This window comes from Schistocerca serialis, chromosome 4, assembly GCF_023864345.2.
Source record: "Schistocerca serialis cubense isolate TAMUIC-IGC-003099 chromosome 4, iqSchSeri2.2, whole genome shotgun sequence".
NCBI lineage: Eukaryota > Metazoa > Arthropoda > Insecta > Orthoptera > Acrididae > Schistocerca > Schistocerca serialis.
Window position 1 is genome coordinate 370,150,127 of NC_064641.1, and position 27,572 is coordinate 370,177,698.

The window sequence follows — 27,572 nt, forward strand, 5'->3', positions numbered from 1 at the left end:
AATTCCTCAGGATATACCCCCACTTCTTCAGCATATTTATTATAACCTTCATTTTTCTTTAACCTATCTACCAAATTCCCTGTACTGCAATGCTACTTGGTTTTTTTCCTACTAAGGAAGTCTTCCTAGCCACCGTTAGACATGCATACTCGAAATTCATTAGCGTCATTAGCCTTAGTTGCGTCACTCCCGTAATTACTTAGAACTTCCAGTACTTTGATGTTAGGGCACACTTCTGTCATTCTTAAGGAACACGCCCATTATGTTTACACGTAAAATCTAGCGTGTTTCCACATTATCCTTGAGTCAAAGATTTCGACTAGCTTGCTCCTCCTCCCGCAAAAGTTTTTCTTCATATTCGAAGTAATAGCCGAACAAGATTAGCCGAGCGGTCTAGGGCGCTGCAGTCTTCGACTGTGCGGCTGGTCCCGGCGGAGGTTCGAGTCCTCCCTCGGGGATGGGTGTGTGCGTTTGTCCTTAGGATAACTTAGGTTACGTAGTGTGTAAGCTTAGGGACTGATGACCTTAGCAGTTAAGTCCCATAAGATTTCACACACAACATTCCAAGTAATGAATAAATTTTTTAACGTCAAAACTGGAAACAGTTCATACGTAAGTTTATATCAAAACCGATTATAATCTGCTCAGACTCCGCTTTATTCGTTAAATATGACAGATTAGTAACCCACATTAATGAAAATATTTTTTTTATAGGGTTAAATTTTTCATCTGTCCAGAAACTATTTTTGAATCACATTTGTTTCTGTTTTACGTCAATATTCTTTGAAAACGCCTTCCTTCAACGTTTCTAACGTTTCATGCTGCTGAGTAGCAGTCAAGCCCCATGTTGTAGTTTCTCCTAAGAACTGAGACGTAATGAAACGACTCTTTGCCACTCAGTCTACGAAGTAACAAAAACATTTTCAAAATCTGTCCCAGATTCTGATGGATGCCTATTTCCACACGGATCAAAGCGTAAAAAGTGTCTGTAATATAAGCCACTTCGGATGATTCCGTCTCCTTAATATAGCTAGCACTGTTACTACCTATTCTAATGTTGTGGTCTACTTTATACAACCTGTTGGCATGCTCATGCAATTCAGTTTCTACATTCTTATCTTGGTTATTTAGCTGACCTGTATTATCTATCACTTGCATGCTATCAGACACAGCCTTCAGAGTTTTTAAATAATTAGCACTTCCAGTATTAATACAAATGTCTAACGCTTTATGCTCATTTTCGCTAACAAATTCTCCAGCAGGAGCTTTCTGCTCAGATTCATGTACTTTCTCATTAACTTGACCTGCTCTTTGCTCGTTTCCAATAGCTACCTTTCTGACAATCTGTGTGCTTTGACTTTCAACTTCTGCTTTGATTTCTTACAGTTTTCTTAGCTTGAGGAATTATTTCGTCCACCTACAGGTGGAAATCTTTCCCCAACATTTTCTTTAAATCAGCAACCTGGTTTTCCAGTTTTACATTAATCGCAGCTTTAAATTTGTTAAGCTCACGTGCTAAACCATTAATACTACTAGAATGCTGTTTAAGCTCATAAGACTGTAGGTCGATTTTCTTACCTAGATTATCAGTCTGCTGTTCAGTTTTTTTATTAATATGTTAGTTTACCTCAAAAAATGTTTATTTACCGCCAGCAAGTCGTTTTTCATAGTGCCCATCAGTGCAGCAAAAATTTCCTGCATAGTTTCTGTCCTACATTCTTCGGACGTTATTTCCTGTCTGCTGTATTTAGTAGGGATCAGACCCTGTTGAGAATCTATTTCCACTCTTTCTTGTTCATTTACGTTAATCTGACTGACATCAAAAGACGCAGATTCACTAAAATCATTCAGCCGATTAGTGTCAAGGTTTAAGCATTTATCCAAATATTTTCTTTCAGTTGTACCCCCACAATTGGAGATAACTGAGTTACCTTGTAAACTGAAACATCATTATTTACTAGTTCACATGCTTGACTTTTTTCAGGAATGGTTGTGTGACTGGCACTAACACTGAACTGAACCTCATCCCCTCCTTTCACATTTGCAAAACTACAATTTCTTCCAACCCTGCAGGTCTCCTAACACAAGCACACTGTGAATACAATGAACTTAACCCATCTACAGTTGTCTGCAATGGCCGTGGCTTGCCATCTCTGTGGGTCCGTACTCATCCTTCAGTTATATCAATGTCAGGGCAATCGTACGATGCGTACGTTGCTGTACGCCCCTTTCTGCTGCGCCAGCAGTTAACTGCGTCTGTCGCTAGCTTGTCCAATTATATGCTGCTTCCTCCGTCATCCTGATGTTAGCTATCCGTTTCCTGTCTTAAGTACCCAGTTACTGTCGCATTTGTTCTTTTTTCCACTTTCTTATGCGCTGCACATCTCTGTCACTCGAAAGTGTGCTACATTGTACGCTTTCAAAACTGTTCCCGATCGCCTTATCAGACTACTACAGCTATTTAATTTCCTGCCAATAACCACATGCAATGGGGTGGTTATACATGTTTCTCCTAAGGAGACAGATCACTCTGTTTTCGGTGACATGTTCTTATGCATTCCAGTACAAACATCACGGTTAGTGTTTCTCTACTGGATGAGCTGTGTTAGTGACAGTCGCATTAACTGTGTCTAACAAGTGCATCAAGTTCTTCTAGTATCAAGTTGACTAAACTTTTAAATGATAAATAGTTTGTAAGCGAGGATGTCAATATTATTATTATTATTCTTGTTCACGTATGTGCCCCATAATACGCGAGGTACAAGCCATAAATGTCACTTTTGATGGTTGGCCCTCCTTTGTCTCCAAATTTACTTCATCTTTTCAGAATGAAGTCTCTTTATTTCAACAGACCACGGTGTTTCAGTCCGTTTTCTAATCTCCCTCTGACCAACTTTCAAAGCAAGTATCTTTTGCCTGAATGTTTTTCTATCTTTAAAGTCTGTCTGAGTTGTACCGGCTACTTTAAGATCCTCCTTAATCGCAGTGATCCATTTAATTGGCTCAGTCGTGGCGTTACTTATGTTTTCGTAGAATTCTACTACTTGTTTTGTCAACCATTGTTTTAATGTGCCCATAAAATTTAAGCCTTCGTTTTTTCATGTCACCACATATATCTTTGTATTCTTCCATTTCCTTATAACTTCTCAGTCTATAAGTTTCTCTATCAGTAATATTTTGGCCTAAGATTATCCTAATAATCTTTCTTTCTGTCTTTTGAATTTCTTCAGTATCCTACTTTCTATTTAAAATTGAAGGTTCTGCGCCACAAAAACATTCAGGTTTGATCACAGTGCTGTAAAGCCTAAGTTTACTGAACTTAGAAAGTGATTTTTTATTATAAATGTTTTGTGTTAATCTGAATGCAGCTGCCATTTTTCGACAGCGATCGTCGTTTGCAGCTATTTACAAACCGGTTTTTTGTATGATTTCCCCAACCATTTAAACTGAAGACCCTTTTTATTTTTCCATATTTTCTGTTCAAAAACTATGGTGCTTGTTTGTTGCATGACATATGTTACGTTTATTCGAATGATATTTGGGGTCCTACTATTTCTGCAACTTATTTAAGAATTTCAGTTTGTTTTTGAACTGTTGTAATATACCTGGTAAAACTGCCAGATCATCCGCAAAGGCGAGGAAATCTGCTCTAATATTACTTGTGCCTATCTTGATAGATTTACCTATTTTTTGACTGAACTTTTGCTCTCGTCGTTTTGTAATCACCTTTCCCAAAACACAGATAAACAATAAAGGGGAGAGTCCGTCTCCCTGTCTAACACCAGTCTTTATATCAAAGGGTTCAGAAATTTCTCGCATGAATTAAACCATAGAGATAGTGTCAGTAAACGTTTCCTTAATCAGTGTTAGAGTTTTATTATATAGCCCTTGCTCCTTTAAAATTTGCAAAGGAGGTTCACGATCAACTGAGTCGTTAGCTTTTTTGAAGTCCACAAATGTACATACAATATTGTTACCAGAAATCCTTTGGTACCTAAGGATTAGTTCAAAATTTAAAACTTATTCCTGACAGGATCTGTTTGGTCCAACGCCTGCTTGCTGTTCACCAATTTTAGGTTCTAACTGTTCGTGGGCTCGATTAAGTAAACAATGCGAGAGAATTTTGTATGTGACGGGAAGAAGAGAGATTCCTCGGTAGTTACTAACATCGGTTTTATCCCCTTCTTTAAGCAGTGGATGAATTAGGGCCATTTTCCAGTCCTCAGGTATTTTCTCAGATTGTTAGATACGTCCCACTAGTTGAGTGCTTTCTTTTATAGTGCTAGAGCCAGCTGATTTTAGTAGTTCGACCATTATACCGTCTTCTCTGGATGCCTTAATGTTGTTAAGTCTCTAATTTGTTTAATTATTTAGAGTTCGTCAGATTCCTTAACGTTAGAGTTGATGTCATTAGTTTGCTGTAGTTGGAATTTATTCGCTGATTCTCGACAGTTCAATAATTTTTCAAAATAATTGGCAAGTATCTTACAGTTTTCCTGGTTGTTAACAGCCATTCAGCAATTTTCATATCTGAAGCAAAGACTTTGAGATTGGTAACCTGTTAATTTTGTTTCGAATGTTTTATACAAATTTCTTGTGTTGTCCTTTGGAAGTGTTTATCGATTTCTAAATGTTAGGCATTTTCGTAATTTCTTTTAGTCTGTTGGATTAACTTAGATGTTTCTTTTCTTGCACTTAGGAAGGTGTTGTGCATATTTTCAATTTTGTTACTATTCCAATTTTTAATGCCTCATGCCTAGGCTTAACTGCTGTTTCACAATCCGCTTTCCACCAAGGGTATTTTTGTTTCTTTCGGAGCGGAATTAAGTTTTGTGCTGTTGTGATGAACTTTTCTTTTCGTGTTTGCCAATTGTTGGATTGTTTTTTTGTCAAGTTCGCGTGCTAGAATTGGGGTTGTATTAACAGACTTTGGAAGTTAAAGTATTACTCTTATTCGCATTAAATGATGGTCAAAATCTATATGAGACCCTTTCCTCACTTGGACATGTAAAATTTCTTTGCAGTTAGTGTATGAAATCGCTAAATGATAGATTTGAAGTTCTCTAATGAGTGTACGGGATGCCCGCCCAGTTTTGGTTTAGAAGGGTTCTTTTTAAAATGTGTTGCTACGATTCTAAGGTTTCAATTTTTGCACTATTCAACAAGTCTTTGGCCATTTTGGTTTGTCCATTTATGCACAGGAATTGCACCCACCATTTTCTTTTATTTTTTTCTCTTTACTTAATTGAGCATTAAAATTAATGGGTAATTTCAACAAGGATGATACTTTCCAACGTTTCCCAAGTTTAATTCACTTCTTCAGGTTTCTTCCAGTTATCATCATTGACTGGCATATGGGCATTAATAAAGTGTATGCCTTATTTGCTCATTTAAGAGAAATTGCCATCAGTCTATTATTAATGGTTTTTATCTCCGTTATTGATTTTAAAACATTTTTAGAGTGTGCAAAATCAGCTCCCATATGTGGTGTATTATTAAGTGTTCTTTTATCAGTTTTTCTTTTAAAAAGACGATAATTACCGAAATCCATAATGTTATTGTCTGTGATTCGTGTTTCTTGAAGTGACAAAATTTCAATCTTCTGTTCCTTTAATGTATCTCCCAATTTATGAAGTTTGCCTGGTTGCAAAAGTGTTTGTACGTTAAGCGTTACAAAACAGTGTTTGTTTTGGTTTCAAGTTAGCCAGAGGAGTCCGACTTCCTTTGTTGAGTCACACTGCATTTTAACCTGCCCCCCCCCCCCCTCCCCCCAGAATTCGAAAGACCAGTTGCGCCAGTAATACTGGAGATTGATTGACCACCTGGGGTAATACTGTATTTGTCAAAGTGCTCCATGCTGATTGTACCTGAAATCAGGTGGGGTTGAGTTGACTCAGTGAGTGAACGCAGAGCGAGAAGACTGGAAGCGTTAGTTCCAGAATATAAACTTGAGCCGCACCACCACACTGACCACTTTGCCACTTGCTACAAGACAGACGCAAAGTGGACTTGGTTTTATTGTGCCTGGTCTGGGACTGCATATTCTGTACTCGCGACTGTCCACGATATCTGGTGGAGCGTTCACTGTCCGCCACCTATGACCCGTCCAGTACCCTAGGCAAGGTCGGCTTCTTAGACTTTTAGTTACAGAGTCTTGAAGCCAATTAATGTTACCTAGTTATCACAAAAACACAGCCTGGCCCATGCTAATCTTAATTTACAGCTTCACCTCTCACACGCAATCAGTCACTCATAATACGCAGCTTTTGATATCGAGCCAAAACTCTAAACAAAAGAGGATTACTAAACAGATTATCTGTGACAGAATGCTCGATTAAATGTTACACAACTCGTTCTCTACTTGCACAATATGCCACGCCGATTTTACTTAATTCAAAAGTCAACCTTTACAGATAAGAAACGGAATTTCGCGTGTTCGTCTTTCTTACACATCCGCTATGGCTTTGCGGTACTCCACAGTCAAGTTTAATCCATAATTTCGGAAAATTATTAGATCCATTCAGAGCTCCTTATAGAATCGCTCGAATACGATCAAGGCCGGCATCCAAACCGTCTCTAGACCTCACAAATCAATTCTCTTAGTTCACAAAGTGCGCGTGAATGTACTGCCCTCTGAATGTCTGTTATACATCATAGCTGTATTGAACCGCACAATCTCGCGTCGCATAATCACAACTTAATAACTTTTACGAACCATTCATTAAATTAAAAAATCTATAAAACTCACAACTATCGATATAGCTCCCTCTTTAAATAACGGAACTATTGTAAAATGTTTCTTGTTTCCCCAGTGCCATTAACTAGCTGGCAGAACTTCAGAAATTTCTGCTGAGAGTACAGTACACTCTCTCAGTACATCCACAGTTCTCAAGCTAACTTAAACAAAGTTAAGAAAAATGGTAATGTACATTTATCTAATTGCTTCTTAATCACGCCATCATTCACAGTAATAAATATAACATATTAAATTAACAATAATTTATAGAATCATAATATTCAATGAAAATACCGTTTCTTGCCAACATACACGATTTTGACTTCATAACTTCATAATCCGTAAGACGCTAACACCTTTCGGCTGTGGCTGTGGCTGCAGCTGAATTAGAGTGCACATCTGCCATGCTGGAACCAAGACACATTGTCCGTATCTGCTTGCTCACTACTGACTGATTTCTATGGGCATCATACGAGGCGCTAAACCTCAACATGATTAAAACTTTTAGATTAATCATTTTCATAAGATCCTTTGCAAACCCTGTGCGTAAGGAAACACAACTCTTAAGGTATCTTGATATTTATATCTTTCTTAGGTGCAGTGAACTACTTTGCTTTGTGTCTTATTTATCAAATTAAATGAGTAGTGTTTTTAAGAGCCCGATAATAGCGTTCTGCAGTATTTGCCCATCAATATTTGTATTTACTTGTTAGGTTGCCGAACCACTTTTCCGAGATTTGTTGCGAATTTTTCTCTATCCATTTAAAAGCTACGTTCATTGACTCCGTGTGGCCACGCTACAAATATACCAACCACATATGAATAGGAGAAAGATGGCTGTAACTTGGTGGCTTCCAGAGTGCCCTTGAATGATAATATCGCAGTTAGAGGTTTTCAGCTACAAGTAATAAGACTACCCATTGCTATTTTATCGGATTTCATAGTATTCTCCATCAAAAATAAAAAACAAAACGTAAGTGTGTAGACGTGTCTGAACAATAAACTAAATCACTTTACGTTCCCAAGGATTATAATTCAGTCTGGAATTCCTAAATATTTGACTGAGAGTTTGCTTCAGGTGGAGCATTCGCAAACGGGATCGAAGATATTACTACAGTTCTGGGAGGACTTCCTTGTGCAGTTAAGTAAGCCGAAACGGTAGTCGTTTCACAGCAGCTCGTGTTCTAAAACATTTTTTTTCTAGTACATACACGAAATCAGTACGGTATCACAACCACACAGCTGCAGACTGATTCTTACCACATGTAGAAAGGACCAATATAAAGACAAGAAAAAAGAAGGAAGAAAAGAAATGTTGTTTATGAGCCTTATCCCCCCCCCCCAAGAACCATGGACTTTGCCGTTGGTTGGGAGGCTTGCGTGCCTCAGCGATACAGATAGCCGTACCGTAGGTGCAACCACAACGGAGGGGTATCTGTTAAGAGGCCAGACAAACGTGTGGTTCCTGAAGAGGGGCAGCAGCCTTTTCAGTAGTTGCAGGGACAACAGTCTGGATGATTGACTGATCTGGCCTTGTAACACTAACCAAAACGGCCTTGCTGTGCTGGTACTGCGAACGGCTGAAAGCAAGGGGAAACTACAGCCGTAATTTTTCCCGAGGGCATGCAGCTGAACTGAATGATTAAATGATGATGGCGTCCTCTTGGGTAAAATATTCCGGAGGTAAAATTCCCCCATTCGGGTCTCTGGGCGGGGACTATTCAGGAGGACGTCGTTATCAGGAGAAAATAAACTGGCCTTCTACGGTTCGGAGCGTATAATGTCAGATCCCTTAATCGGGCAGGTAGGTTAGAAAATTTAAAACGGGAAATGGATAGGTTAAAGTTAGATATAGTAGGAATTAGTGAAGTTCGGTGGCAGGAGGAACAAGACTTTTGGTCAGGCGAATACAGGGTTATAAATACAAAATCAAATAGGGGTAATGCAGGAGTTGGTTTAATAATGAATAAAAAAAATAGGATTGCGGGTAAGCTACTACAAACAGCATAGGGAACGCCTTATTGTGGTCAAGATATACACGAAGCCCACGCCTACTACAGAAGTACAAGTTAATATACCAACTAGCTCTGCAGATGACGAATAAATTGAAGAAATGCATGATGAAATAAAAGAATTTATTCAGATAGTGAAGGGAGACGGAAATTTAATAGTGATGGGTGATTGGAATTCGGTAGTAGGAAAAGGGAGAGAAGGAAAGGTAGTAGGTGAATATGGATTGGAGGAAGGAATGAAAGAGGAAGCCGCCTGGTAGAATTTTGCACAGAGCACAACTTAATCATAGCTAACACTTGGTTCAAGAATCATAAAAGAAGGTTGTATACATGGAAGAAGCCTGGAGATACTGACAGGTTTCAGATAGATTATATAATGGTAAGATAGAGATTTAGGAACCAGGCTTTAAATTATAAGACAGTTCCAGGTGCAGATGTGGACTCTGACCACTATCTATTGGTTATGAACTGTAGATTAAAACTGAAGAAATTGGAAAAAGTTGGGCATTTAGGGAGATGGGACCTGGATGAACTGACTAAACCAGAGGTTGTACAGAGTTTCAGGGTGAGTATAAGGGAACAATTGACAGGAATGGGGGAAAGAAATACAGCAGAAGAAGAATGGGTAGCTTTGAGAGATGAAGTAGTAAAGACAGCAGAGGATCAAGTAGGTAAAAAGACGAGGACTAGTAGAAATCCTTGGGTAACACAAGAAGTATTGAATTTAATTGATGAAAGGAGAAAATATAAAAATGCAGTAAATGAGGCAGGCAAAAAGGAATATAAAAGTCTCAAAAATGAGATCGACAGGAAGTGCAAAATGGCTACGCAGGGATGGCTGTAGGACAAATGTAAGGATGTAGAGGCTTATCTCACTAGAAGTAAGATAGATACTGCCTAAAGGCAAATTGAAGAGACCATTGGAGAACAGAGAACCACTTGCATGAATATCAAGAGCTCAGATGGAAACCCAGTACTAAGCAAAGAAGGGAAAGCAGAAAGAGGGAAGGAGTAGATAGAGGGTCTATACAAGGGCGATGTACTTGAGGGCAATATTATGGAAATGGAAGAGGATGTAGATGAAGATGAAATGGGAGATATGATGCTGCGGGAAGAGTTTGATAGAGCACTGAAAGATCTGAGTCGAAACAAGGACCCGGGAGTAGACAACATTCCATTAGAACTACTGACGGCCTTGGGAGAGCTATTCCTCACAAAACTTTACCATCTGGTGAGCAAGATGTAAGACAGGTGAAATACCCTCAGACTTCAAGAAGAATATAATAATTCCAATCCCAAAGAAAGCAGGTGCTGACAGATGTGAAAATTACCGAACAATCAGTTTAAAAAGTCACGGATGCAAAATACTAACATCAACAAAAGCAAAACGAGGTTAATGGAATGTAGTAGAATTAAGTCGGGTGACGCTGAGGGAATTAGATTAGGAAATGAGACACTTAAAGTAGTAAAGGAGTTTTGCTATTTGTGGAACAAAATAACTGATGATGGTCGAAGTAGAGAGGCTATAAAATGTAGACTGGCAATGGCAAGGAAAGCGTTTCTGAAGATGAGAAATTTTTTAACATCGAGTATAGATTTAAGTGTCAGGAAGTCGTTTCTGAAAGTATTTGTATGGAATGTAGCCATGTGTGGAAGTGAAACATGGACGATAAATAGTTTCGACAAGAAGAGATTACAAGCTTTCGAAATGTGGTGCTACAGAAGAATGCTGAAGATTAGATGGGTAGATCACATAACTAATGAGGAGGTATTGAATAGGATTGGGGAGAAGAGAAGTTTGTGGCACAACTTGACTAGAAGAAGGGATCGGTTGGTAGGACATGTTCTGAGGCATCAAGGTGTCACCAATTTAGTATTGGAGGGCAGCGTGGAGTGTAAAAATCGTAGAGGAAGACCAAGACATGAATACACTAAACAGATTCAGAAGGGTGTAGGTTGCAGTTGGTACTGGGAGATGAAGAAGCTTGCACAGGATAGAGTAGCATGGAGAGCTGCATCAAAGCAGTCTCAGGAGTGAAGACCACAACAACAACAACGAGCCTTATCCAATGCCAAACTTCGCAGACGGTGGTGGATTAAGTGAAAACTTGACGACTAAGAGATTTTTCTGTCATCAACGCAAGACATTTGTTTTATAGCGTCATAAATTAACTAATCACCTGCACAAAACGTGCTCATGCCAGATCTCTTGTGAAGGTGACTGTCGTGAATCGGCAATTAGTGCAAATAACAGGCGCAAAAACTGAAACAGTCTTAACTGTTCTACCTTCTGAATTTTTAACGACCACCACTGTTTCCATATAGGTTTAGACAGGGTTTATAAAAGTTTGTAGTGCTTGCAAGTCTTTAATGTGCTCTACAGTAACTGCAGTTATAACGAATAACTATGAACAATCGCCATGTCCTCCCCACTCTCTACATGTTAACCCCGACAGCTGACAGAAGAGTGCTCGATTTGTGACGATAGACATCGGTACCACGTACCGTACCTTCGACGAAAAAAAAATCGGAACTGCACCTCTTAATTTTTACGACTACAAGTGTTGTATTGGTACTTTATAAATGCGTAGAAAAGCGTTGAAATAAGATTTTAAGAAATCTAAATTTTAAAAACATATTCCGCCCCGTAAGGTAACAGTACAGGAACTATTTTTTTTTCAAATCAAGCACTGTGTAGGAGCATACTCTATACTGTTTTGAGGACGTAGGATCTCAGTACTCAACGTGTAAACCGCAATTGGAGTTAAATGATCCGTAAAACAGGCTAGTACGTCAATGTCACGCTTAGTAATAACACCATCGGATAAAATCTCAGTTCAACTGAATCTTGCCTCAGTTACATGCAGTCTACCGAAATCATTCATAACAGATACCATTTTAAACTCGCAAGTGCCAATAAACTCGTCAGAAATGGTGGAACGAGAAGTTACTCAAAGCACAAATTCCATTGCTCAAAACATTCCGTGTCGTCTTCTGATCATAGAATTAACACTAAAAGAGACAATGCTAATACTAATTACAATAATGAATGCTTTGCGGAAAGGAGTTTGTCTCATTATCACGTCACCTATGTGAATTAATATCTGCAGGAATCTCTGTCTTTGTTCTTAGAATGTGTTGAACCTCACACACACACACACACACACACACACACAAAGAATCACAGGTTACTGTTGATGGTTGATCTCTGAATCGCAGATATAGCCTACTTTGTGATGTCTACAGCGCAGTTCTCTGGTTCTGATGCTCTGCTGTCCTCAAATATTGTTGAGCTGATGCTGGATGTCGATGGCTGCCTCGCTGACGCACGAGGTGACACAAAAAAACTGAAGGAAAATTTTATTGCTCCTAAGGTGCCTCTTTTAGCACGGAACACATATAAGATAAAACTTTAACCGATTTCAACTGAATATGACACTGAATTGTATCCGGTTAGCAGCAGAGAGAGAGAGATATTGCACTCTAACAATGACGGCAGTTTCATTATTTATTCAGCTCTCTAGCCGTCGGCTGATTATTTCTCCCAAAATGAAGGATTGGAAGCCTGATCCTCACATCTGCAGAACGCAGTTTGAGTTTCGTACCAAACAAATCACAATTCATTGTTACAACATGATCTGTCACATTCCACTTGTAAGTACAGGAAACACTCTCTAGTTTGTCCTGTTTACAGCGAAATTTATATGGTTTGCTTCTTGTATTGCGTCACGATATAGTAGCTCTCTCGAAGCTTAATTGTTGCTGAAAGCAGATGGTTCACTGGAGCTATGAAATCTTGTCTCTAACGTCTTCTTCGATGATCTTCTAAATCTTCTTGCTTGTGTTGTCTTCTTTGTTCATCTCGTGTTTTCTATTCTTTCCCTTCCTCTTCTGAGTCGATTACAAAGTACATTCTTCTTCACTGAAGTTATTAGCAAACAGTAGCAACAATAGTACACATTTCGTCGCAAACAGTGGCGTTGTTCGTCTGAAACTTTCTGTCTCTGACTTCCGTCAAACAATTTTTTCTTTCAACACTAATGACTCAAGTCTCTTTTTCATAGTTTAATGAAACTTTACAATGGTTTCCACAGGGTTCGCGATCGTTCGAATTAACACTTCGAGCCTACCGCTTTGAACCACTATTCTTCTTGCACTCTGCACGTTCTCTTCTTTGAAACTACGGCCCCCGGCCTTGTAGTATTCAGTCACAATTATCTTTATAAAATATAACTGTTTTTTCTACCAGTAATTCGACCTAACACCACAACCCGTCATAACATCGCTGGATCACTCTTAGAACGAACCTGCCCGTCAACTGTGTCTCTAGCTGTCGTAGAACTATAACACAGATCTAATTCTCCATTCCTGGACGAAGCTTCCAGACGTGCATGGGCAATATACATTGCTTTATGGAGAATAATGTTACAGTTCAAAATAACAATATTAATGTACATAAGAATTTCATATCACATATTCACAGACACAAGATCACAAAATGACAAAAGAAAATTTAAAATAAAATGTGTACAATTTTATAATGTACTTTACGGGACATCACATTATGGAGGGAGTCTGTAACATAAACATCGAAGGGGACTTCCATATGCCCATCTCACAACGCGTATTCAATCGCGTTGTTTGCTAACTGAGCATAGTGATTGTTGAAAGAGATGCGACAGGACCAATATTTGGTGCAGCTCCCCTGTTTCCGGGTTCAGGTTAAAAAAGCAGTGTGTTGAAGTAAGGATGTCAAAAACGTCAGCAGAGATAGAGATATGGGTTTTAGGATAAGTTGGTATTGGGATGTCACTCTGATTATATGTAGCTGGTTATCTCAACAGCCAGACCGAGCGACGTGGCGCAGTGGTTAGCAAACTGGATTGTTATTCGGGAGTTCGACGGTTCAAACCCGTGTCCAGCCATCCTGATTTAGGTTTTCGGTAATTTCCCTAAACCCCTTAAGGCAAATGACGGGATAGCTACTCTGAAAGGGCAAAGCCTTTCGTTTTCCATCCTTCCCTAATCCGAGCTTCTGCTCCGTCTCTAATGACCTCGCCGTCGACGTGACGTTCAACACTAATCTCGTCCTCCTCCTCCTCAACCACCAGGGCCGCAGACCGCCAAGGATACATGTGTTTTTCATGGGACGCCAGTGTCGACGCAGGAAAACGCAGCAAAGGGTGTCGCTGATACTACCATAGGGAGTTCCTCAGTATCAATAATAAAGGGTTCTGGATTCATTGACAAAAAAAAAAAAACTTCTAACGAACAAGAGATATGAGAGAAAGAAAGAATAAGAAATATAGTAAGGTCTTCTACCGCAGTGCATACGAGATGACGTTCTTACTGCAGCAACTACGGGCAAAACTTCTGCCGGTGGAGAACGAGATGTAATACAACTCTACGAGAAGGATCATGCCGTAGCACACAGGTAAGGGCATTACCAACCGCTCCAGTTAATCAATAAAGAGGAGACTATGGGAATATGGCATCTATCGCCGCTGGCATACGAACTGTCTTTTATGTATCGATTAAACAGGGGCATAGTAACTCGGTACTAGAGGCATATTCCCTGTGTACTGCTTTCCTGGGGCAACAAAAACTTTGTTTTCAGTATCTCATATAATTACTGACAGAATCTAAAAACGCTGACATAAGCTGATTAGTAAGAGGTATAATCTTACGCTACAATTTTGACAACGTAAGGCAAGTTTTATAATTGGAAACTGTGTGTTATGTCTTGAGGAAGCATAACCCTTGGCGAAAATTATCTGGAAGAAATTCATCGCTTACTACATTTTCGCTATTCATGCAGTAAAACTTCAGCATAAGGCATGACGTTTAAATTTATTACATTTTTACTACTAACTCTATTCGCAACACATTTTGTAAATATCTACATATACCAATGTACGTGTATGCAAAATTATATCATTTTACAGTACGACAAACAGTTCAGGAGATACGACCTCATGCGTAAAAAGCTAGCTATTGCTTAAATGGGGGTCAGAAAATCCAGACAACACTGATACAGTGTCTTATAATTAGAGTTCTTTGCGACTTCCAACACACGTTAACAATAATTTGAAACCTTTTTCAGTCTTTTTCTCGCATGCATTCAGAACGTCAGGTATTTAACACATTAATTCATCTGTAAAAGGATCATATATTTAAAGCTGTTTTATATATGGGTGAACGATAATTTAAGGAACTGGAGGTTTACTAGTCTGCAGATTAAGAAATTAGATTGCGAAAATGAGTGATTATATCTCCTTGTATGTACTTATTCTTTACCGTGCAGCCTTTTTCTATAGAGATAAATTTGAAACCTTAGAAAAATAATTCTTTGCTTCCTTTGCTATGTAGCAGACTAATATGGGAACATAAAACATTGGATTCATTAGTTCATACAAAGAAAGAAAGAAAGGAAGAAGAATTTCTTATACCTTTTGTTTTATTTTGAGCACGTAAGTTATCGTAGTCCCCAATATGCTTCATATACAATACGAAATAAGTTTCACTCTGGAATCCTTTTTCGCAGTATTATTCAGATAATTGTGTGTCTTGTGATGGTGGCTAATTACATATAGCGGATCTGAACAGGACACCGTGTAATTCAACGCGTTGACGAACTCAAACTGATCTCTCAGACACTGCTTTCGTTTCTCTAGATAGGAAGACACTTGAAAATCCAAAGGGTAATACATATATATCGTTATCTTGTTAGAGATCACAAAAGACAACATCTTTAAATTGTGGCGTAATAATGTGAATTTGCTACGCTGCAGGCGTAAAACTGCAACTGCGGTACTGCAGAGTTACTTCAGAAGTTTAGACAAATAATTTGGCTACTCTTAGAAGAAATTAGCCTGGCACATGACACAATTTAACAATATAACTTGAGCTTAACAGACTGTGTGCCAGGAAAGGAAAGCTAGTTGGATCCTCAAACAGAAATGACCTATCAATCAATCAATCCATTCATCCATCTACTGAACAAGAACAGGAATGATGATGAGAACATGAACACAATGAATCCCCACCCGCCACGTTAAACGATACACGACATGCCCGCAGACTGTCTTAAGAGGTTGTTTTCTATTATATGGAGAGAGTGAGCCAAACAACTTATTTAGTATAATGGATTTAGATATCGGTAGGTTTCTAAACGCACTGAAAGTAGTTGATCTGACAAGGGGAGGCCGCCAGTTGTGAAATTCAGATTCGATTCATAGTGCGCATAATAAAAGCTCATGGCCAGAGGTATAACGCGGCAAAGCACCAAGATGCGCTTCTCAGCCGTTGTCGAGAAAATCGAAAGTTAAAAGAAACCGTTGCGGTAAAATACTCTCTGCGATTAATAGTTTTCTACAGCGTGGTGGCGCAGCGGTAAGCGCTCGGGTTCGTAATCCGAAGGTCGCCGGATCGAATCATGCGCCATGCAGCCTTTTTTTTTAGTATTTGTTTTTTGTAATTCAAATGTATACACACACACATACACACATATATATAATTCTCGGCAATCAGTTGCAACCATTATGCATATAATAAGTTGTTGAAAGTCGTTTGTCACTTTTCAACAAACTGTATCCACTTGAGTATTATTTGTGATATTGTGTTTTATTTCAAGTTTTATTTTTCCACGACAAACGACTTTCAACAACTTATTATATGCATAATTGTTGCAACTGATTGCCGGGAATTTTATATATCCACACACACACACACACACACACACACACACATATATATATATATATATATATATATATATATATGTGTGTGTGTGTGTGTGTGTGTGTGTGTGTGTGTGTATACGTTTGAATTACAAAAAAAACAAATAATAAAAAAAAGTTGCATGGCGCGAGATACGATCCGGCGACCTTCGGATTACGAACCCGAGCGCTTACCGCTGCGCCACGACGCTGTAGAAAATTATTAATCGTAGAGAGTATTTCACCGCAACGGTTTCTTTTAACTGTCGATTTTCTCGACAACGGCTGAGAAGTGCATCTTGGTGCTTTGCCACATTACACCTCTGCCCATGAGCTTTTATTATGCTAAGTATGAATCGAATCTGAATTTCACAATTGGCGGCCTCCCCTTCTGAAACTTTTTATTGCACGCATACCAATAAGGGTGGAGTGAATGATTCCAAGACGTTTGACGCGGATCATTTTGCGAATGTTTAACTAAAACTGTTTAAGTAAAAAGTATAAAGTGAAGAATATAGAGATATTCTTCATCCGTGTAAACATCACAACTCTAGTTATGGTGAAGAGAAGTGTAGAATACTTACATCGTGCACTTGGATATTTAGCAGCTATTTTCAAGTGACCCATTAGCGAACGGATCGACGCGAGACTCTGATATATGTTACAACGGTACGTTCCTTCTGCCTCTCGTTCTACAGTGGTTTTCAGAGTGTATGTGTAGACTGTAACAAGTGATATCTGATTTACTTTAAGCGATTTTTAACGCACTGTCTGGGATCAATCCGTGAACAAACAGATCAGACCTCATTAAAGAGAGAACGGTAAAACCTCTAAACAAAGATCCAGAGAAAGAAGTATCAGGGGTTTGAAAGTGTATATCGAGCCTTAAGGAAAAATGCTTGATGTAACATTTTGGGTAAGTTGTGTAACTTACTCATAAAATGCGATCTGCAAGACGATGCGGATGTGATGCATCCAATGACTGTCTCGTTTACATTTGGGGAAAATTTCGAAGGTAGTGGTGTGTGTCAGCTTTAGAAACAAATCCTACTATCTCCTAAAGCCATTGTGGATGCTTGAACATCGTCGTTGCAACAGGGTCATGGCGGGCAGCAGCACTAGTGACGCTGCGCAGTGGGCATCCCCTCCACCCTCGTTTCCCGGTGACGTCCCGTGGTACTGTCATCAGTCTGGTAGTAGTAACTAGGTCATGCATGCGCAATTTTCGGACCTCCATGAGAAGAACACCGTCCTTGCTCCACGAGAAGAACACAGTCGTTGCTAATTATCAGCAGTAGCTCGCACCAGATTCCTGGATATATCTAGCAGGTGCCCAGCCCAAATGTGTTCATATTTACGGTATATGGAAGCTGACTCGGCACCGGAACTTTAGTCTTTACACCAATGCCATGCAAAGCTGTGATACATGCTGGACACCCATCTTCTTTCGTATAGGGAGCAATCAATAAATTTCCGTCCGAGGGCGTTGTTGCAGCTTATATGCAACGTAACGCGATTCCGATGCGGGTGTATAAGCACCGACATACAGGCATGAGATTAGTCTGGCATTCGTGTCTTTCCGACGTGCGTGCGGTAAATACGGAGACGTGAACTATGGCGGCGTTATTACCGAGAGCGTCAAAACAGGACCAGCGAACTATTATTCTTTTCTTGGCTTCCGAAGGACAAACACCGGTAGACCTCAAAAACGGAGAATGAAGAATGCAAATGGGGCAGCATCTGCGTCGAAAACCACCATTGTGGCATGGTGTGCAAAATTCCGTGACGTTCGCGATTTCACACAAGATTTGACTCGATCTGGGAAACCTGCATCAGCCGTGATACTGAAGTGGAAGACACCGGAGCACCGGCCCTACAGTCTTGATTTCTCACCATGCGAATATCACACCTTCGGTGCCTTAAAAAAAGACCTTGAAGGTTCGACAATTCCTGTGGGACGAGGATGTGCAGCAGCCAGTTAAGGACTTCCTCAGGCAGCAGTACATGGTGTTTTGTCAAACGGATATCATCAACCTAGTGCTCCGATGGGATTATTGTTTCGATGCTCACGGTGTGACTGGTATACCGATTCTGGAATGTACGACCTTCGAACGGAACCTCTTTGATCGCCCCTTACATTATGCAGTTGGTGTCAACCGACAGTAAATAGGGCAACAAACGTAGTATGGACACCAACTTTTTGTGCACTCTACCACAACTTGCTCACCTCAGCTTATCAGCAAGATCTGGAACGAATAAAAACAAGTCTATGTTTATTGGCTGCAATATACAATCCTGTGATCAGAAACAAGTTCTGTCCCACATCAGCAGTTGCATTAGTGGAATTTTCATAGCTTTGTGCGACATTTTACATTTTTCGTTGATCTCCCCGTATCAAATGTTGCTTTGTAGGTGCAAAATTGTAGTCTAAGCTGTTTTCGTCAGCGATTTCATATGCCAGAAAACGAAGGATGACATAGAATTAATAATAAACTTACCTGATAGTTAATTCCATTGGTCTATTGATCTTTCTGGTAGTGTCGTTTCAGATGCTTGCGGCGGAGTTGAAAAGAATCACTGAAATGACTGGAAGCCCCCTGGGCTCTCATAAACAGCTGTAATGACTTTAGTACGGATTATAAGTACAGAGGAGTGGTGTTAAAATTCGGACATTTTGGTGGACGGCCGGGAAGAGGGAGGAGATAGAAAAAAAATTCCACAGATATAGATATAATAATTAAATTTTCCCGATATGTGGCTGAAAGGTGTTCTAACACGAGCAATAATGTTGGCAAAATGTATTGATGTAAGTAAAATACAATTATTTATTTATTTACGTGCTTATTACAATTTCATGTGGTGTAATGGAGAAACAATATAATTGTAAAATCTCGCCCTCCATCAGATGTAAAGAACCATGTCACAAGTCAAGAAGCACCGTACACTTCAGAGTAACAGCAAATTAACGCAAATGTAAGCTTTGTGCAGGGGAACTGTCGAAATTTAAACAATCAGAGCACGTTTAAAATTAATTGCACCTGTACCAGAAAGGGAACGGTAAGATTGCTGTATTACAAGGAATTTGTACATTTCAGGAAACATAAACTCATCGCTGATCAGTTCAGAGAGATAATATTTGCATAACAATTTTATACTTGCATTTAATCGAGTTTGTTGGTGTTTCTGCACACATGACCGTAAGAAACATACTTCCTCTACATTCCTACCCCTACATTTATACATCCATAAATCGCTGATATGATGAGCGTCGCGTAGTTTCTTCCAGAATCTTTCGTATTTTTACGTAATCGATAATAATGACTTAATGACTTAAGGCTAAAGCTACTACAGCAAGGAGAACATTTCTTCTCTCCATCGGACAGTTTATGACAAAATTAGCGAATGTGTGTAGATTCTTCATTTATTCCACAGCTAAGCAAGTGGAAGTTGAATTAGAATGTGCCACATGTCTATCGAAGATTATACGCATAAAGGACGACCTGACCCTACAGACAGAGGTGAAAACGTTTAGAAAGCAAAAAAGATGATGGGTGATTGCTGATTAATGGCGTGTGACGTAGCAGACGCCGTATCTACAGCAAGGAGAGAGCGGGGTGATCGCTGATTAATGGCGTGTGACGTAGCAGACGCCGTAGCTACAGCAAGGAGTGAAGGAGTGACGGGGTATCTTTTAGCGATTAATTAGTCAACACGATTATTTCTACAAGATGGGGAAGATTGTAAAACAATGTATACGAGAGATTAACTACCACAAATCTTTGTACGGGATGGTACCAGAAATTCCTGACAAAGGCTGACACGCAAACGATATTTTCAACAGTACTGGAGTAGCTCTAGTATTGATCATCATCATCATCATCGTTTAAGACTGATTATGCTTTTCAGCGTTCAGCCTGGAGCATAGTCCCCCTTATAAAATTCCTCCATGATCCCCTATTCAGTGCTAACATTGGTGCCTCTTCAGATGTTAAGCCTGTTACTTCGAAATCATTCTTAACCGAATCCAGGTACCTTCTCCTTGGTCTACCCCGATTCCCCCTACCCTCTACTGCTGAACCCATGAGTCTCTTGGGTAACCTTGCTTCTCCCAGGCGTGTAACATGACCCCACCATCTAATCCTGTTCACCCTGACTGCTACATCTATAGACTTCATTCCCAGTTTTTCTTTGATTTCCTCATTGTGGACACCCTCATGCCATTGTTCCCATCTACTAGTACCTGCAATCATCCTAGCTACTTTCATATCCGTTATTGATAAGATAGCCTGAATCCAACCAGCTTTCGCTTCCATACAACAAAGTTGGTAGAAAGATTGAACGGTGCACAGATAACTTAGTCTTGGTACTGACTACCTTCTTGCAGAAGAGAGTAGATCGTAGCTGAGCGCTCACTGCATTAGCTTTGCTACAACTCGCTTCCAGTTCTTTCACTATGTTGCCATCCTGTGAGAATATCCATCCTAAGTACTTGAAACCGTCCACCTGTTCTAACTTTGTTCCTCGTATTTGGCACTCAATCCGTTTATATCTCTTTCCCACTGATATTACTTTCGTTTTGGAGATGCTAATCTTCATACCATATTCCTTACATTTCTGATCTAGCTCTGAAATATTACTTTGCAAACTTTCAATCGAATCTGGTTGGATTCAGGCTATCTTATCAATAACGGATATGAAAGTAGCTAGGATGATTGCCATCACAACTAAGTCATCCGCATATGTAAGACTGCTTATTTTGTGTTCACATATCTTAACCTCACCCAGCCAGTCTATTGCTTTCAACATATGATCCATAAATAATATGAACAACAGTGGAGACAGGTTGCAGCCTAGTCTAACCCCTGAAACTACTATGAACCATGAACTCAATTTACCGTCAACTCTAACTGCTGCCTGACTGTCTATGTAAAGACTTTTAATTGCTTGCAAAAGTTTGCCTCCTATTTCATAATCTCGTAGAACAGACAATAACTTCCTCCTAGGAACCCGGTCATATGCCTTTTCTAGATCTATAAAACATAGGTAAAATTCCCTGTTCCACTCGTAACACTTCTCCATTATTTGCTATAAGCTAAAGATCTGGTCCTGACAATATCTAAGAGGCCTAAACCCACACTGGTTTTCATCCAATTTGTCCTCAACTGATACTCACACTTTCCTTTCAACAATACCTGAGAAGATTTTACCCACAACGATGATTAAAGAAATACCTCTGTAGTTGTTACAATCTTTTCTATTTCCCTGTTTAAAGATTGTTGTGACTACTGCTTTCGTCCAGTCTGATGGAACCTGTCCCGACTCCCACGCTATTTCAATTATCCTGTGTAGCCATGTATTTGATGAGTTCAGACTTAATTTCATCCACCCCAGCCGCTTTATTGCACTGCAATCTATTGACCATTTTCTCCACTTCCTCAAATGTGATCCTTTTTCCATCATCATGCCTATCCCATTGTACATCGAAATCTGAAACATTACTGATCGTATTTTCACCTACATTGAGCAACTCTGCCAAATATTCCCTCCATCTGCCCAAGGCATCAACAGAATTCATCAGCAGTTTTCCTGACCTATCCAAAATATTTGTCATTTCCTTCTTACCTCCCTTTCGAAGACTGCTAATTACACTCCAGAATGGTTTTCCAGCAGCGTGACCCAAAATCTCCAACCTGTTTCCAAAGTCTTCCCAAGATTTCTTCTTGGATGCTGCAATTATCTATTTGGCTTTGTTTCTTTCTTCAAAAAATCTTTCTCTGTCTACCTGAGTTCTAGTATGTAGCCATTTTTCATACGCCTTCTTTTTCCTTTTACAGGCTGCCTTGACTGTGTCATTCCACCAAGGTGTTTGCTTCATCCTACCTTTACACACTACTTTTCCAAGACATTCTTTAGCCACTTCTAGTACTGTATCCCTGTACCTTGTCCATTCCTTTTCCAATGACTGTAACTGATAACATTCAACTAACTGGTCCCTTTCTGAGATCACTGTTATGTAATTATCCTGAAGTTTCTCCACTCTTTTCCTCCTACATGTGGACCTGACGTCCTGCACTTTCGGCCGCACAATACCAATTTTACTGCAGATTAAATAGTGCTCAGTGTCATCAAAGAATCCCCTGAATACACGTGTGTCCCTCACAGCCTTCCTGAATTCCTGATCTGTTATTATATAGTCAATGCCAGATCTGGTTCCCCTGCCTTTCCAAGTATACCGGTGAATGTTCTTATGTTTAAAAAAGGAGTTTGTGGTTACTAAGCCCATACTGGCACAGTAATCCAAGAGTTGTTTCCCGTTCCTGTTGGCCTCCATATCTTCTCCAAATTTACCCATAACCTTTTCATACCCTTCTGTTCAATTTCCAATCCTGGCATTAAAATCACCCATGAGCAAAACACTGTCCTTGTCCTTTACTCTAACAACTACATCACTCAGTGCGTCTTAAAAACTATCCATCTTATCTTGATCTGTCCCTTCACAATGCGAATATACTGACACGATCCTGATTTTCTTGCTTATATATATATATATATATATATATATTTTTTTTTTTTGTCATCAGTCTACTGACTGGTTTGATGCGGCCCACCACGAATTCCTTTCCTGTGCTAACCTCTTCATCTCAGAGTAGCACCTGCAACCTACGTCCTCAATTATTTGCTTGACGTATTCCAATCTCTGTCTTCCTCTGCAGTTTTTGCCCTCTACAGCTCCCTCTAGTACCATGGAAGTCATTCTCTCATGTCTTAGCAGATGTCCTATCATCCTGTCCCTTCTCCTTATCAGTGTTTTCCACATATTCGTTTTCTCTCCGATTCTGCGTAGAACCTACTCATTCCTTACCTTATCAGTCCACCTAATTTTCAACATTCGTCTATAGCACCACATCTCAAATGCTTCGATTCTCTTCTGTTCCGGTTTTCCCACAGTACATGTTTCACTACCATACAATGCTGTACTCCAGACGTACATCCTCAGATATTTCTTCCTCAAATTAAGGCCGGTATTTGATATTAGTAGACTTCTCTTGGCCAGAAATGCCTTTTTTGCCGTAGCGAGTCTGCTTTTGATGTCCTCCTTGCTCCGTCCGTCATTGGTTATTTTACTGCCTAGGTAGCAGAATTCCTTAACATCATTGACTTCGTGACCATCAATCCTGATGTAAAGTTTCTCGCTGTTCTCATTTCTACTACTTCTCATTACCTTCGTCTTTCTCCGATTTACTCTCAAACCATACTGTGTACTCATTAGACTGTTCATTCCGTTCAGCAGATCATTTAATTCTTCTTCCCTTTCACTCAGGATAGCAATGTCATCAGCGAATCGTATCATTGATATCCTTTCACCTTGTAATTTAATTCCACTCCTGAACCTTTCTTTTATTTCCATCATTGCTTCCTCGATGTACAGATTGAAGAGTAGGGGCGAAAGGCTACACCCTTCTTAATACGAGCACTTCGTTCTTGATCGTCCACTCTTATTATTCCCTCTTGGTTGTTGTACATATTGAATATGACCCGTCTCTCCCTATAGCTTACCCCTACTTTTTTCAGAATCTCGAACAGCTTGCACCATTTTATATCGTCGAACACTTTTTCCAGGTCGACAAATCCTATGAAAGTGTCTTGATTTTTCTTTAGCCTTGCTTCCATTATTAGCCGTAACGTCAGAATTGACTCTCTCGTCCCTTTACTTCTCCTAAAACCAAACTGATCGTCACCTAGCACATTCTCAATTTTCTTTTCCATTCTTCTGTATACTATTCTTGTAAGCAGCTTCGATGCATGAGCTGTTAAGCTGATTGTGCGATAGTTCTCGCATTTGTCAGCTCTTGCCGTCTTCGGAATTGTGTGGATGATGCTTTTCCGAAAGTCAGATGGTATACCGCCAGACTCATATATTCTACACACCAACGTGAATAATCGTTTTGTTACCACTTCCCCCAATGATTTTAGAAATTCTGATGGAATGTTATCTATCCCTTCTGCCTAATTTGACCGTAAGTCCTCCAAAGCTCTTTTAAATTCCGACTCTAATACTGGATCCCCTATCTCTTCTGAATCGACTCCTGTTTCTTCTTCTATCACATCAGACAAATGTTCACCCTCATAGAGGCTTTCAATGTATTCTTTCCACCTATCTGCTCTCTCCTCTGCATTTAACAGTGGAATTCCCGTTGCACTCTTAATGTTACCACCGTTGCTTTTGATGTCACCAAAGGTTGTTTTGACCTTCCTGTATGCTGAGTCTGTCCTTCCGACAAGCATATCTTTTTCGATGTCTTCACATTTTTCCTGCAGCCATTTCGTCTTGGCTTCCCTGCACTTCCTATTTATTTCATTCCTCAGGGACTTGTATTTCTGTATTCCTGATTTTCCCGGAACATGTTTGTACTTCCTCCTTTCATCAATCAACTGAAGTATTTCTTCTGTTACCCATGGTTTCTTCGCAGCTACCTTCTTTGTACCTATGTTTTCCTTCCCAACTTCTGTGATTGCCCTTTTTAGAGATGTCCATTCCTCTTCGACTGTACTGCCTACTGCGCTATTCCTTATTGCTGTATCTACAGCGTTAGAAAACTTCAAACGTATCTCGTCATTCCTTAGTACTTCCGTATCCCACTTCTTTGCGTAGTGATTCTTCCTGACTAATGTCTTGCACTTCAGCCTACTCTTCATCACTACTATATTGTGATCTAAGTCTATATCTGCTCCTGGGTACGCCTTACAATCCAGTATCTGATTTCGGAATCTCTGTCTGACCATGATGTAATGTAATTGAAATCTTCCCGTATCTCCCGGCCTTTTCCAAGTATCCCCTCTCTTCTTGTGATTCTTGAACAGGGTATTCGCTATTACTAACTGAAACTAGACACTGTCAAATGTATCCACACCAGTCGTTCGTTTACATACCTTATTTGAACTACGCTGGGTTCCATTACTATCGTGATGTAAAGCCCTACATTCCATTGTGCTATTCCTGCTTTGACTCCTGACGGGTAGACCTTCCATTCTCCCACTTCCTCTTCTTTCTCACCCCTTACCCGAATGTCACTAACAGCTAAAACGTCCAACCCCATCTTCCTTGCAGCCTCTGCCAGCTCTACCTTCTTCCCAGAGTAGCCCCCATTGATATTAATAGCTCCCCATCTCGTTACCATTCGTTTGCCGAGTCGTATCTTAGGAGTCCCTGGTTTGTCAATTAGAGGTGGGACTCCATCTCCTCCATAGGTCCGAGGCATTTTTCTCTGATTGTTGCCAGCATCTCATTTAAGTACCAGGGATGCAGGTTGCTAGCCTTACTCTCCCTGTGTCCCATTGAGTTTTACCCCTAACGGTTGAGGGACTAACCATTGGATTTGATAGTCTTTGCCGTCTGAGCACAAAGGTGGCCACGACTCAGAATATGTCCGAGATGCCCAGCCTTATTACAATGTAACTGGTATCCCGACTATCAGGACCACTTACTTGGCCACTCATACGTTGCCCTTGGTTCTATTGTAACGAACGGAAAATGCTCCTATTGGAGTCCAAAAAATGTGAATATGTTTCCGTTTATTTAAAAGACTTTGACTGAAAAATGAGTTACTAGCTGCCTCATTCTACGTTCCTCGGCACCTTTAAAACATTCTCAAAAAATTTTTAACGAACAACACACTTCACTCTCCCACGAACACCCATGACTGTAAATCGAGTTGCCCTGTCTCACTCACTCAGTTAGTTCAGCTCATTGTCACTATCTCAATGTTTCTCTTTCATTGTCTTCTGTGTCACAGCCACAGTCCCCTTCGTAGCGTTTTACTGCTACAGTCATGTCTCACAGTCACTGTCTCCCTCTTGCTCATTCTTACTCCTAACACCTTATTCCTTCCTTCCCGCTGTCTTTTCTCACAGCCTCAATCTCTCTCTATTCCTGTTTGTTATTGTCGTATAATCTCTCTCTCGTTATTACTGGCTGTCATCAACTTTCACTTTGTCTCTAATCCCCTTTCAGACCCCCAGTCCCTCCCGAACTGTCTCCTTCACTCTTTTCTTAGCGCTGTTCTCTCACTGTCAACTATGTTCCACTGCTATTGTGTCCCGCTATTTCAATCACGCTGTCACTGTCTCCTTCGCTCTTTCTATAACAAAATCCTGTCTACTATCATCCAGTATTTATTACTTTCCCATTTTTTGCCACTGCCACGGTTCCTAATCTCTCAGGATAAAAAGGCTGCAATATGTTCTTGTGCCAAAATTGTATGGAAAAATTTTTAAAGATGTTCAGGAAGATAAAATGAGGAAACTAGTACCCGACTCCTCAGTCAGTTTTTTAAATATCAGAAACAAATTCGTACTTTTGTGCACCGATAGGACCATTTTTCGGCTGGTTCAGCAGGACATCTGACTGATATGAAAAGAAACGTATTGGCCAGTACAACTTAGCTAGTTTACGTATGTCAAATTGAAATAATTCAAAACTAGTTTTAGACCCTATGGGCAACAGAAAAAAGAAAGAAAAGCGTTCCCAGATGATGACAGAGATATTTCACAGCATTTTTCTCCGTACTACGTCATTACATAAGCTACGTTTACGCCTGAATTTAAGTGTGTACTTTACGTGTTCAAGTAGTTCTGACTCGCTATATCTCGGAAACGGATAAAGATATGAAAAAAATTTTCAGGCATTTTCGTGATCGGTGTTTTAGGAACACATCGTAAAAATCGCAGCCATTTGCTGTGAACAGCCGTCACGGAATTCGTGGCTGGCTTTTGGTAATAAGGAACATTTTTGGAGTGTTTCTCGATAATGGATAAAGAGTTTTGAAAATAGGGAGATGGCTCTTGTAAATAGATGTCTAGGGTGTATACCATTATCATCTGAGGAGTTTGCGGCAGTTATTTATTATTTAAATTTCCCCTGACACCGGATTTTATTTGCAGAAATAGGACAAATTGGAATCTCTGTATCTTGGAAAAGGGTAAAGATATCAAGAAAATTTTTAAAGCAGTTCGAGATCGGTATCTTAGGATTGTAGTAAAAATTTCTACTATCTGCTGCCCATAGCTGCCTTGGAATCCACGGCAGGGTTTTGATAGGCTGGTAAC